Consider the following 14,284-nt stretch of genomic DNA (forward strand, 5'->3'; position numbering starts at 1 on the left):
CGCCCCCACGACTGGGTTTTATACGACCCTCAACGCTTTCATACACCGCAAGCAAGGTTTTCTTATTTCTCGCTCTCTACGTGCAAACCACTAGTGCTACAGAAAAAAAATGAACAGACCTTTACGTAGTTAAATTTTGTTCTGGGGCGCATCATCGTTAGATGCTGTAGTTTTCGAATAATTCAAAAAAACATACAAAAATGACCTTTAAAGGCATTTAAGTTGAATAACTCAGGAACTGTTGCCTTCAGCAAAAATTTACACTAGTACAAAATGTACTACATTAAATTTCCCAAAAAAAGTCCCGTTCATTTTTTCTGTAGGACTAATAGTTTGTGCCTAGACAGCGAGAGAATACGAAAATCTTGTACACGGTATCTGGAGATGTTGAAGCTGCATAAAACCCATTGGCAGGGGCAACTGAATCGCGCTGTGTATCCAAGCGCGACAAAATAGGCGGGTGCTTTCAGGAATACCGTCAGTAGGAAAAGAAGTCAGCATATGACAATCAGTACCGTCAGAAATATCGAACCTCGATATTTTGTGCATCCACTTACCTTGTTTTCACGTTTCCATGTGTTCAAATGCTCAAATGTGTATGATTCCTAAGGGACCAAACTGCAGAGGACATTGGTCCCTAGACTTACACACTAAGTTAAACTAATTTATGCTAAGAACAATACACACACCCATGCCCGAGGGAGGACTCGAACCTCCGGCGGGAGAGGCCGCAACAATTCGCGACATGGTGCCTGTATCGTGCGGCCACTCCTCGCGGCCGTACTGTTTCAGCTACACGATGTACAGCAAGGGCTAAACATATAAAGTGTTTTAGGCTAAAATAAAATATTTGTATTAGTTTCCCGGCATCCATCATACACGGGGTAGTCTTGATTAAAAATAAGAGGACCTTTTTTATTTAAATTTGTTGGCACAAACTATATTGACTTCTGCTGACATCTACGGAGCCACATTAGGGTGTTTGAACTCACTGTGAAGTTAACACAATGTAAATAGTTATTCATTTTTTTACGCTTCTGGCGTCATTCATATGAGAAAAATAAATAAAAGGTGCTATCGTTCAGGTTATTGCAATATATATAATATGCGACATAATATTCTAAATTCGTGCTGTTATATCAATGAAATGTCCGCTTGCGTAGCTGGGTGGTAACGTGCTTGCCTCCCATGCACTGGGCCCGGATTCCATTCCCGGCCAGGTCAGAGATTTTCTCCTCTCGTGGACTGGGTGTTGACCCCATCATTTCATCCTCATCATCGGCCGCAAGTCGCCAATGAGGCGCCGAATGACATGAGACTTGGACTTAGCAGCCGAACCCGAAGGGGACATCCCGGCCAACAGTGCCATACGATCATTTCATTTCATTTTCATCAATGAAATCTTCGAAATATGCGTTTGCTCCCCAAATGACCGAAGAGTGTATACAAGCAAGCATCATACATGCGTACAGAAATGTAGTCATTAGTTATGACCAAGCACCCAGATACATGCAGCTGAGAAATAGCGCAGCTGGAAGCAGCAAGTAAATGCCGGAAATACTTTACCAAAGTGGCGAGCCAAACGCACTGCCTACCGCGAGTAGAATGCCACCTGGTGGAGCTATGGTGGCGAGACGTGAGAAGGAAAGTATATAAGTGGAACAGAATGGGGAATCGCGCAAGCGACATTAAGCCTTGAAAATGCGGAAAACCACTAGGTGACACGGGGGATGGGAGCGGGCATCGGGGCGAAATTTTGTTGGCTGTTCGCGAGCTGCTGTCTTGAGCATACTGTATATGGGAAGCAGTTAAATGATGGTGAAATCAAGTGCAGACGGCAACGTATTCGTCGTCCACGCCTCAGTAAAGGATTTGGGAGGTCGGATGGTTACCCGCTCAGTGAAGTAGGATAGGTCGTGACATGCGGCAGATTTGATGACAGGGTACAACGCTAATGCAGACACAAGTGTTTCAGAGCATGCCCTGCAGCGACCATTATTCAACAACAAATTCCGCCTCAGACAACCGCTACGTGTTCCTACATTGACCCCACGGTATCTGCAGTCACAACTGCAGTGATAACTGGATAATCAAGTTTCAACCATGGATCAATAGAATCACGTTTCTTGTTACACCAGGTCGATGGTCGCTGTCGGATACGACTCCATCGGGGTGAGAAGTTGCTCGAAACGCACACAGTATTGGGGGAACACTTTCATCAGGCACCACGGCAGCTGTGGACTTTGAACATTACTGCAGGCCATCTGCATTCTATCATGCTTAATCTCTTTACCGACGGCGACGGCAACTTCCAGCAGTATAACTTGTAAAGTATATATATCATGAGACATGGCAGTTGACAGTATGAGACTCTTCGTATGCCTGAACGCGTGAGTGATACGTATTCTTTGGCTACAAGAGGCTGTATTATTTAGTAGAGTTCGAGCGAATGCGTGAGTCGGCTGCAGGGAGAAACAATGTTAAATCACTGCTTGAGTGAGAAGCTTTAATGCCGGACGTACCGCAGAGATAATGCAGTTTAAGGTGCTCCCTAGTATGGCTGAATGTAGAAGGTGAAATTTTGAGATGATAGCACAATTTTGCAAGATGATAAGGTGTATTGAGGTTTTATTTGAGCAAGCTCTGGCACCTGTTTTCTAGATTTATTTTTTGTATTTTTATTCATGTTTCCTATCTTAAGAATAAGGAATTACAATTAAAAAAAAGGCGAAGTGTCTGAGACAGTAAATGAAGAGAGCAAAGAACTATAAGTTTTCCAGGGACATGGCGCAGAATACGTTATAACAGGTTTAAACTGCTTCCTTTGTAAAAGTAGACATGTAATAAAATGATGTAAAATCATTCAGTCTCTTACGATTCTTATTGAGGTAGTTAGTAGTTGCTAATATATTACTGATAAAATATTACTAAGAATCGTGTCCATTATGAGTTACGTTTCATTTTCAAACAACTAGTAAAGTTGCCCTTCAGCAATGTAATAACTGAAGCTTTCGCCGGAGGAATTTTGGTCGGTTTCGCAGACAGTGAGTCGCTTTTATCTACAAAACGGGATCTGAATCTCGTCCATATTACAATCAGGGAGTCAGATAGCTTTTCTACAGGCGACAAGGTGATTACGAAATGAATAATTTCAAAGAAATCCCACCTGCCAAGGTTACTCGAACTTATAAAAGATAATGCCATTTTAATTGAATCAAGTGTGGGTTCTTGGTGAAACATTATAAATTAACTAAACATTCACTGTTTTTAGCCTTGTTTCATGATTTATTGTTAATGTTGTTGCACAATCTAGGTTTGGGGTTATAAACCCATATTCAAGTACATAACTGATTCACAAATAAGATAATAAAATTGTGAAACAAGCCTAAAAACAGTGTTTATTTAGTTAAAAGATAATACCTTTCGTAAATCAATGTATAAAAATTCAAAAGTTCATATTTATACTTAAAACTGTTTTGTGCTTTACACAGAAAATTGATATTTTACCTACAGTCTCCCATCACGTAATCCATGCAAGAAGTGGTGTGATAGTATATTTTATTTTAAACGCTAGTTGATAATTATTACAGAGTACAGGTCACATGATGTATAACAATATCTACGTTTTGTTATACACGGCGAATTATCAGTCACGTGTTCAGAATCTTAAGTGTTACTCTTCATCCTTCACCTTCAGCTAAAAGCGTTTCACTAACAAAGGAAGGAGTAAATTTTACGTAATTTAAATATTGTGTGTATGAGTTAATGCTTATGTTGTGTGGCAATTCTGGAAAGAAGCTATAGTTCATGTTATTAACTCACTTCTGTGTTATCATGAGAAGTTTAGTATTAAAAATACCCTTTTATTCATTTCCAAATATTTCACTGAAGCTTATCTTCACTGTTTGAATGAAAAGTATAACTTAACTGTACTGTCACGCCTTGCACTGTTGCGTGGATAGCTAGTTGTATTTTCGAAAAGATAACAAAATTCTCATTTGGCAAACCAGTTAAATTAAGATGAGGCAACCAGCCGCACGATGGTTTATTTCAGGATGATGCAGTTCAGTGCTTGAAATTCCTATAGCTTTAAGGCACAGCAGAGCTGAGTTAAGCGTTGCGAGGTAAGAAATAATTGTAGGGCCTAAATGGATCCTTTCAGAATAAATTATGAAGTATTTTCATTTGCAAAATTTTAATATAAGTCAGCAGTTGTGTTTTTTGTAACAGAACACGGCTTCAATGCACAACAGTTAGCCATTGTGTGAGATTATTTGACGAAAAAGCTATTCTACGCATTATTGATAACCATTATTTGTACTCAGTTTCACTTACACACAGACTCAGTTTAGTGTAACTGCTATCACACACATTAAAAGTAATTTACATAGTTAATGTCCAAGATTTGTGTGGAAATTCAAATGTGACAGAATACAAAGGTGATACTGTAATCGAAATTTAAAGGTACTTGCTTTCACGTTGCTAGCGAGAGGTTTTGGCAGATACAGTTTATAACTACCATGTTTAAGCTTCAAAAGTTTCAGACTATCAGAGTCACAAGGCCAGAATCGTGCCATAATAATTTGAAAGTGACAGCTTTGTGCCCGCTATCTACTAGCGAGTAATTTAGGGGCATTGCGTGACCAGTTCGTAGACATCTCGTGCCACATTCTTCCGTAAATCAGCCAAGAACTTGAAATTTCCTGGAAGATTATGCAAAGGTGCCAGTTTCGAACCCCGTTCCGGTACACAGTTTTTATCTGCCGCGAAGTTTCAGACCAGCGTTGAGTGAAATTTCATTCTGGTACCGAGGACTTGTCGACCGCTTGCCAAGCAGAGTCGCTGCTATATTGCATTGCAAAGATGGACCGACACACACGGAATTAAGCAAGTGTACGTAATGTTCTGCTTCATCAGTGTCAGTTTTACATTCACAAAAAAATACCTCTTTTCAACATTCACGTCGTACAAACCGTTGGCTGTACAACACCTGATCAGATGTGACAACTTCTGTTTTCAGCCGCCGTGCGGGATTAGCCGACCGGTCTAAGGGCGCTGCAGTCATGGACTGTGCAGCTCATCCCGGCGGAGGTTCGAGTCCTCCCTCGGGCATGGGTGTGTGTGTTTGTCCTTAGGCTAATTTAGCTTAAGTAGTGTGTAAGCTTAGAGACTGATGACCTTAGCCGTTAAGTCCCATAAGATTTCACACACATTTGAACATTTGTTTGCAGCTAAACAACACTGATTGTCGAATCATGCTTGCTTCCATGGCTCAACTCCAAAAGAACACCATTATCCGAAAACGTGTGTGCTTTAACGAAAAAAGGAAGTAACAGCAAAATAAGCATCTTAGCACCGACACTTACCTAGAGATCAAGTGGACTGATGACCCATGACATCGAACTAAATCGTAATTATCTGGCGGTGAAGACATGTTCGCTCGTTCGCTTATCACGTTAATTACATATATTGATTTTTCCCTCACTCGCAATTTATCTCTTTACTTTTGAATAAGACAGACAAGTTTATGGGATGATACCACGATCCAAGCAGTTAGAAGAAAAAATGGAGCATGGAGAAAGTGGTGGAAAAGTAAAAATGACGAAGACCATAAAAGATATATAGAAGAAAAGAAGAAGTGCAAAGAAATAGTGGAAACAGCAAAGAAAAAGGCATGGGGAGAGTTTATGAAAAAACTTGAAGATGTTAGGAGCAATAAGAAAATGTTCCATAAAATGATGAAAAATAAAAGGAAGGTTTCTGAAGTACCAGTAAAGATGGAAACAGAGGACGGTACCGTGATTGAAGATCGAGGGAATATTAAAGATCTCTGGAAATAACATTTAAGAAGCTGTTAAACGCTGAGGAGCAGGTACATGAGGAAACAACAAATAACAGAGAAATTAAGAGAAGTTGGGAAGCAGAATTAGGACAAATTACACGGGAAGAAATGGAAAAAGCTGTGTAGAAGATGAATGGGGGGGAAAGCCCCAGGACCTGATGAAGTATCAGTGGACATGATAAGAGCAGCAGGTCCAGTGGGAATGTGGTGGTTGTATAGAGTACTATCAAGCGTATGAAGAAATAGTACGATACCTGACGATTGCAGAACAGGAGACATTCTTCCCATCTTCAAGAAAGGCAATAAAAGACTTCGTAAAAACTACAGAGGAATAACCCTTATGAGTCATACAGCCAAGATTTCTGAAATAATTTTACTAAATAGAATAAGTGAAAAGACAGAAAAGGAGCTGAGTGAAAACAGCATGAGTTGAGGAAAGGAAGAAGCACGATCGACCTGATATTTTCCATTCGTCAGCTGATGGAAAGAAGTTGGGAGTACAACAAAAGAGTGATAATGGTTTTATAGACATAGAAAAGGCTTATGACTCAGTTAACAGGGAAAGACTCTGGGAAGAAATGAAGAAGATAGATGTAGAAAATGGATACATTAATGTAATAAAGACAATGTACAGAGGACACAATTGTAGAATTAGAACACCATTGGGGAACTCTGAATATTTCAAAATAAGACAAGGACTTAAGCAAGGAAGTATTCTATCTCCTGCACTTTTTAATGTTGTGATTGAGGGAATGAATAGAGCACTTAAAGATATAATAAAAGAAAAAGACAAAAAAATGATTTTTGCAGATGATAAAGTAATATGGGGTGATAAAGAGGTAGATGTACGGTTACAGCTTGATGCGTGGAAGGAAATAATGAAAAGGTATGGATTAAAAATAAATAAAGATTAGAGTGAAGTATTGGTATTTGGAAAAGAGAAAGGGATCAATGGAAATATTACCTTCAATGGAGAACCCTTCAAAGTGGTAGAAAGTTTTACTTATTTAGAGAGTGATATATCTAGGGATGGAAGAATAACTAACGAAATTAATAGGAGGTTACAGAAGGGAGGCAATTTCTACCAAACTATAAAACACCTGATTTGAAATAAGGAAGTTTCAGACAAAGCAAAACTCTCTATGTATAAGGATCATTACTTCCCTGTTGTCACCTATGGTGGAGAAACATGGACAATGACAGAAAGGGACTGGAGCAGACTGCAAGCAGGGGAAATGAAATTTCCCGGCGCAGTTAAGGGAAAAACAAGAATGGACAGAGTAAGGGACGTAGGGATTAGAAAGGACCTTAAACAAGAAAGTATGAGAGAAGAAATTGAAAAAAGAGACTAAGATGATATGGGCATGTTAAGAGGATTCATGGGCAGAGACACCCCAAAATTATGGAAGAACTAAAGATGGATGGGAAAAGGCCTAGAGGGCGCCCAAGAACACGGTGGAAAATGGGAGAATATCTGCAGAAAGGAGAGGTGTGACCTGGCAGCAAGTGGAGGAAGAAAAGTGGTGGGAGGACCGAGCCAAATGGAGAGGACTCGTCAGCACCCAGACCCGGCAGTAGTTGGAGCGGGATTCGAATATAGATAGTCTTTTGAATAAGCTGTGTAGGAACTCCCAAAACGCGTATATAACTGCTATCAGATACATGACAGCTTTGAAACATTTCGGATAGCGGTTGTGGACAGGGGCGCACAGGATAGTGAGCAATAGGGGCTCGCCACGCACACAATAGTAGTCTTCGGTTAAGCTGGACTCATAGGATGTCCTGTGGACATGAAGGTATTCACGTACACAGACGCTCGTCCGGACGGGTTTTAAGTGAACAATCAACGCCAATTTGCATGTGCTCTTTATAAATGCCGACGAAATACGAGGATTTTTACGTTCTCTGAAACATTTGCAAGTGCGACCGCGGTAAGTTTGCTTACGTATTTATTGATCTCATTAATCCTGACGGTGAAAACTGGGTATCTGTTAGCCACAGGTATACTGCCTTATTTTTACTTCCAATTTTCATTATTATTAGGGTTATTATTATTATTATTGTTCTATATACGGCAGTTACGTACGGTACTTTCATCTAGTTATGGAAATCGAAGGGAATTATAGAACAGTTTGAACAAGAGGAAGAGAGAAGCTACAGAATAATGTTGAAGATTAGATGGATACGTTGTGTAGCCAATGAACAGGTACAATATCGACTTGAAGATGAAAAGAATCTGCGGCACAAATTGACTGAAAGAAGGAATCAGTTTATAAGACTCATCCTGAGCGGTTAAGAAATCGTCAGTTTAATAACACTCGTCAACAAAAAATTTGTTACAAAGACTATCAATGATGTTCGTTGATAAGTCGTGGTTGCTGAATTCGAAAATCAATTTAGTTGTTGACAATCAGGCACAGTTTTCGGGTGGCACGCTTCCCTCTATTTCTTGAAATTCTTGCAAAGGTTGCATTTTGATTATTTTTCTGTTGCTTGACTGAAATATTGTGCACATTTAGTTATTGGAAAGTAACCGAAAATTACGGTTTGATGAAAGAAACTGAAGCACCCAGAAGACAAGATCGAATGATACTGTAACTTAATATATGTACACACTATAAGCGGGTTCATAAATGATTGAGAGTTGCAGTCCTCTTTGACGGGTAGAATGGCCAACAAAATGCGTTGTTAGCGTTTATGTTACCACGTCTGGTGAGTAATAAGGACGCTAACAACGTCAGCTCATGAGTGATACCTATGCAGTTCACAGAGATGGCGCGTACTCATGTCAGACAGTATCATTAGCACCTGAGACAGTTTGAAAGCATCTCTCCCTTTGGCCCAATGGTCCAATCGTGCAGCATCGAGATTTGTGGGGGAATTACAATGTGACAGTAGCTCGATGTTGTGCTGCTTGGGAACATAAGGGCAGACATACTCGCCAAGGTTTCAGTCGATGCCTACCACCACGAGGGTGGATCGCCGTATTGTGCACTAAGCACATCGTAACCCCTTGAAATCTGCGCCTGTTATCTGAGAAGAAGTAATCGAGTCTCTGTAACTTTCTGTGACACCGCACACCATCGATCAGAGAGCAGCAGCAACCGGACTCGGAATTATCTTCGCTTGCCTAGGCTGCCGTTAACATCACGAGAGAAACGGATGTGTTTGGAATGGTGCTGTGACAAGAAAGCATGCACTGCTGATGAAAGACGTTGTGTTCAGCAAAAATCGTGGTTCAGAACGAGCAAAGATGGCTATCGTTGGCGACTGTAATGGCGACCTGGAGAGAGGTCCCATTCTCTTAGTGTTTTGGAGAGGTACCAAGTTGTTTTTTACCCCTGTCGTCATGATGTGGGCAGCCATCGGGTATGACTCCAGGTCACGTCTGATGGTGATTGACCGACCTCTCACGGCACAACGGTATATCACATGCGAGTGTATCAATGTGCCATTTTTCAACGGTGTGTTGGTCGCCTACACATGTGAATTATGTACTTGGTGATGAGGTACTCATGTGCCATCGAGATCCCAGATCGGCATCCGAGCAAGCTCAAACGGCAATTCCGTCCCAGTGCCAATATACGGGATATCAAGGACCAGTTACAAAAACGGTCAATAAAATTTTTCTGGCTTTGTGACCGCATTGTCAATTTGTAAAACTACCGACGTTTCGGTCACTGAGAACGTCCCATTGGAAAAATTATGAATGACAGTGCTTGAAAAATTCTTACGTTACTTGATACTGAAACAACTGAGTAAAACTGAACGTACTCAGTTTTCTCCTTAATTATTCTGATCATCACTAAATTGACACACAATATTCTTAGCGCAACTCAATCTGACTTTCAATAATCCCTACAAAAGAATGGCCCTGACTAACAATAAACTATACCTTTCATGAATCACTTACCCCACAAAAATCTTCGTTACTCGAACTAACAAAAATCTTCGTTACTCGATCTACTGCAATACAGCGAGCGCCAATACTGCCAGCTAAATAAAAGATTCTACCTACTGAAGGCACTAACTACTGATAGGTACAGTTAGCAAATGATAGATTTTGATAGAGAACAAACAATGTATTTACCTTAATAGCGTTCAAAAGCCATAATTTGTGACATCCAATTAAACAAATTTCCTTTTTCTGATGGACACACGTCCAGATCGTCTGCTCAAAACTCAGGCATCTCTCTCCCGACATCCACCACTGCTGGCGGCTCACCTCCAACTGCCCAACGCTACGCGCTGTTCACATACAACTGCCCAACACTACACTAGCGAATATCCCAATAATAAGTCCAACCAGCCACAGACTTCACACAGCGCACTCATCGATTTTCATACAGAGCACTAGATGGCATTACCAACATAAAAAACTAAACAGCCTACTTACAACTGACCTCCTTCAGGGTGTTTTTGTTTTTGTTGACAGTGACAATGGCCGAGTAAGCTTACACGTACAGTTACAAAAGCTTGTTATTTAGGACTATATTTGCTTTAGGCATTATAAGATCACGGAACTTTCGGGATATGGAATTGCATCCAGGAGAAATGCGAATTTGTTTTCAGCTATACCACTTGAAATGATGCGTGGTTGAAAACTGTATCTCTTAATGATTCCAAAGTGAAGCCACTTCGTTAGAAGAATTTACTGTTTACTTCGTGTATTCTTTCTTTTTGTATTCGTTGATTGCTATGATCGTGGAGCTTAATTTTGCAAAAACATTTTAGAGTTTTATTCCACAGGTTCACTTCTTTCCAATTTCTTCTTGTATTCATTGCTTAAAATGATAAAGGTTGCATCCGTGAAAAATTTTAAAATTATGTATGTTGTTGTTGTTGTTTCCAGACCAAAGATTGAATTGATGCAGCTCTCCATGCCACTCTACCCTGTGCAAGCTTCATCATCTCCGAGTAACTACTGCAACCTACATCCTTCTGAATCTTCTTGCTGTATTCATATCGTGGTCACCCTCTACGATTTGTACCGCTCACGCCTCCCTACACTAGTAAATTCGTCATCCCTTGATGCCTCAAAATGTTTCCTAATCGATCCCTCATTCTAGTCAGGTTGTATCATAAATTTCTCATCTCCCCAATTCTATTCAGTACCTCCTCGTTAGACGTGATCTACGCATCTAATCTTCAGCATTGTTTTGTAGCACCATACCTTAAAAGCTTCTATTCGTTTCTTGTCTACACCTTCTATCGTCCAAATTTCATTTCCATACATGGCTGCATTCCATACAAATAATTTCAGAAAGTCTTCCAAACACTTAAATCTATACTCGATGTTTACGGATTTCTCTTCTTGGGAAACGCTTTTTTTGTCATTGGCAGTCTTCATTTAATATCCTCCCTATTGCCACCATCATCAGTTACATTGCTTTCCAAATAACAAGACTTATTTACTACTTTAAGTGCCCCATTTCCTAGTTAATTCCCTCAGGATCACCTGATTTAATTAGACTACATTCCATTACCCTCGTTTTGCTTTTATTGATGTTCGTCTTCTTTCCTCTTTCAGGAAATTGCCCATTCCGTTCAACTGCTCTTCCAAGTCCTTTTCTGTCTCTGACAGAGTTACAAAGTCACCGGCGAACCTCAAAAGTTTTTATTTCTTTTTCCTGGACTGTAATCCATACTTCAATTTTTTTTTCTTTCCTTTACTGCTTGCTCAGTAAGTTATACACATAAAATATAGCCCGCAGATCGTGGTCGTGCGGTAGCGTTCTCGCTTCCCGCGCCCGGGTTCCCGGGTTCGATTCTCAGCGGGGTCAGGGATTTTCTCTGCCTCGTGATGGCTGGGTGTTGTGTGATGTCCTTAGGTTAGTTAGGTTTAAGTAGTTCTAAGTTCTAGGGGACTGATGGCCATATATGTTAAGTCCCATAGTGCTCAGAGGCATTTGAACCATAAATTATATTTGTTTTCATGTTGTTGGGGTTCCCACGGTTAACTTGCATTTTATTCGGAACTGATATCCATCAACAGTATCAATATGACAGTCAGTATGAGTTGTGTCCCCCTGGGCACGAATACAATCTCGTATTCGTTGTGTCATGGAAGCATACACTCTGATTGGCATCCTGAGGAATTTCTGGCTGCGCATTAAAAACATGGTGTAGGACTTCATGAAGCCTCCTAACTGGAGTACAGTATGAAAATATAAGGACTAGCATCGCACCCTAGACATGCTGTATGAGTGACAAATTAGGGGACTCAACAGGCTAGTCCAGGATCCGTACATTCCTCAAGGCCTGTCTGGTGTGAACTGCAGTGTGGAGCTATGCAGCGATGGGCCTAGCGTTATCCTGCTGGAATATGCCATCTCATACCCTATCATGACAGGGTATGACAAGAGTATTTTTACGAATATTGCGAGTATTCAGCCTTCCTCAAACCACTACCAAAATAGTTCTTTCGTTTTGCCAAATAGCTACCCACAGCTTGATTTCAGGAGTGGTAGAAGTAAGAGTTTTGAGAACCGTTGCTTTCCCTGACGTTTTACTAAGTCGTCTAGGAACGCGTTGTTGACGATCTGGCCGCTACAAATAGAAGCTACACTCATAGCTGAGCACCACAGAATGCTACTCAATTTCAAGTTGCGACTAGCTGTACACCATGGAACTCAGTGGTACGATGTCGGCGATAAACGACATATTTTATCTCGATTCCTTAACCCAGCTTCCAGCAATTTTTTTCTCAACGGTTCATTGTGACACAATGCCTGTAACCTCTGCGAAGATCTAATGTGCTGACATTCGTGTATGGTTCGAAGCCAATTCAACAGTTCTACGATCTTATCGTCCCATAGGAAGAATGAAGGATACTTTCCTTGCCATCTTATTGTTCTGAGTCCATCTCGTCGCGAAACGCTTTGCAATCATTATGATACTCTCGTGGTCCTCATATTAATGAGTCGATATTTTCAAAATTCCGAAATATGTTAAGCTGCACGTGCACGTCTTCCGGGCACGATGTGCACCGAAGTATACTTGAATAGACCCAGTGGCCTGAATGTATTCACACTGCTCTGCATTTGCAGGAATAGTTTTTCTGTACTGAAAATGCTGTAAAGCTTGCATAGAGATGAAATATTAATTAACATTTCCCACTGGCATCGAAATACTGCTCAGTCTGTTAGACTTCGGTCAAAGTGTCCATGGCGTAACAACCAGTTTAAATTCGCCGCTCTATAGTCTGGCCCCTATTCAGCATGGTTCAGCTCCACGGACTGAATGCTGACGCGTATCAGAAAACTCTTCGCTTTATGCTGTATTGTTAACATATTCATGTGATACTACTGACACAGTCAGTGACCAAGCTGTATGCAGCTATTGCAGATCAGCTGCTGTAGATAACTCTTTGAATTCATTTACAGTTTTCTGTCACATTACGTATGAGGGCCAAACAATAGATGTCTATACTTTCTTTAAAGAACTATTTTTCGGTAATATTTAGATAATGGTACCTCTTCAGGGTACAAGGAGGGCAATAGGTTAATCACCGTCTTTCTATGTAGACATCCGCGTGATCGAAATAAGAGGTATTTGTACTCGCCTGCATTGCGTTGAACTTGCTTACGATTTTGGCAAATATGAAGCACTTCAAAGCAGACAACAGCGCTATAAAAATTCACAGGATGTTCGATGTAAGTTAAACAAAGCTGACTTAGTTCTGATTTCACATTGTTATTTACGTTGTTCAAATTCAGTTTTAGGTTCAAAAAGGTTTAAATGTGTATGGAATCCTAAGGGACTAAACTGCTTAGGTCATCGGTCCCTAGACTTACACACTATTTAAACTCAATTAAACTAACTTATGCTTAGAACAACACACCCACCCATGCCCGAGGGAGGACTCGAACCTCCGGCGGGAGGGGCCGCGTAGTCCGTGACATGACGCTCGAAACCGAGCGGTCACTCCGAGCGGCTTTAGTCCTATCTTTCGATCATTTTTTTTTCCCTTTAGAGCACCACCAACGGACGGAACATTCACCACAAGGAAACGAAAATAACTAACATCACATGTACAGTATACCTAATTTTAAAGGTCGACAGCACCCTGATGATGAACTTGTCGATTCGAAAAAAGGATCATCACCATTCATTCTGAATAAATAGCTTTATTAACGAAACTTCCTGGCAGATTAAAACTATGTGCCCGACCGAGACTCGAACTCGGGATCTTTGCCTTTCGCGGGCAAGTGCTCTACCATCTGAGCTACCGAAGCACGACTCACGCCCGATACTCACAGCTTTACTTCTGCTAGTACCTCGTCTCCTACCTTCCAAACTTTACAGAAGCTCTCCTGCGAACCGTGCAGAACTAGCACTCCTGAAAGAAAGGATATTGCGGTGACATGGCTTAGCCACAGCCTGGGGGATGTTTCCAGAATGAGATTTTCACTCTGCAGTGGAATGTGCGCTGATATGAAA

Source organism: Schistocerca piceifrons, chromosome 1 (assembly GCF_021461385.2).
Source record: "Schistocerca piceifrons isolate TAMUIC-IGC-003096 chromosome 1, iqSchPice1.1, whole genome shotgun sequence".
NCBI classification, from domain to species: Eukaryota; Metazoa; Arthropoda; class Insecta; order Orthoptera; family Acrididae; genus Schistocerca; species Schistocerca piceifrons.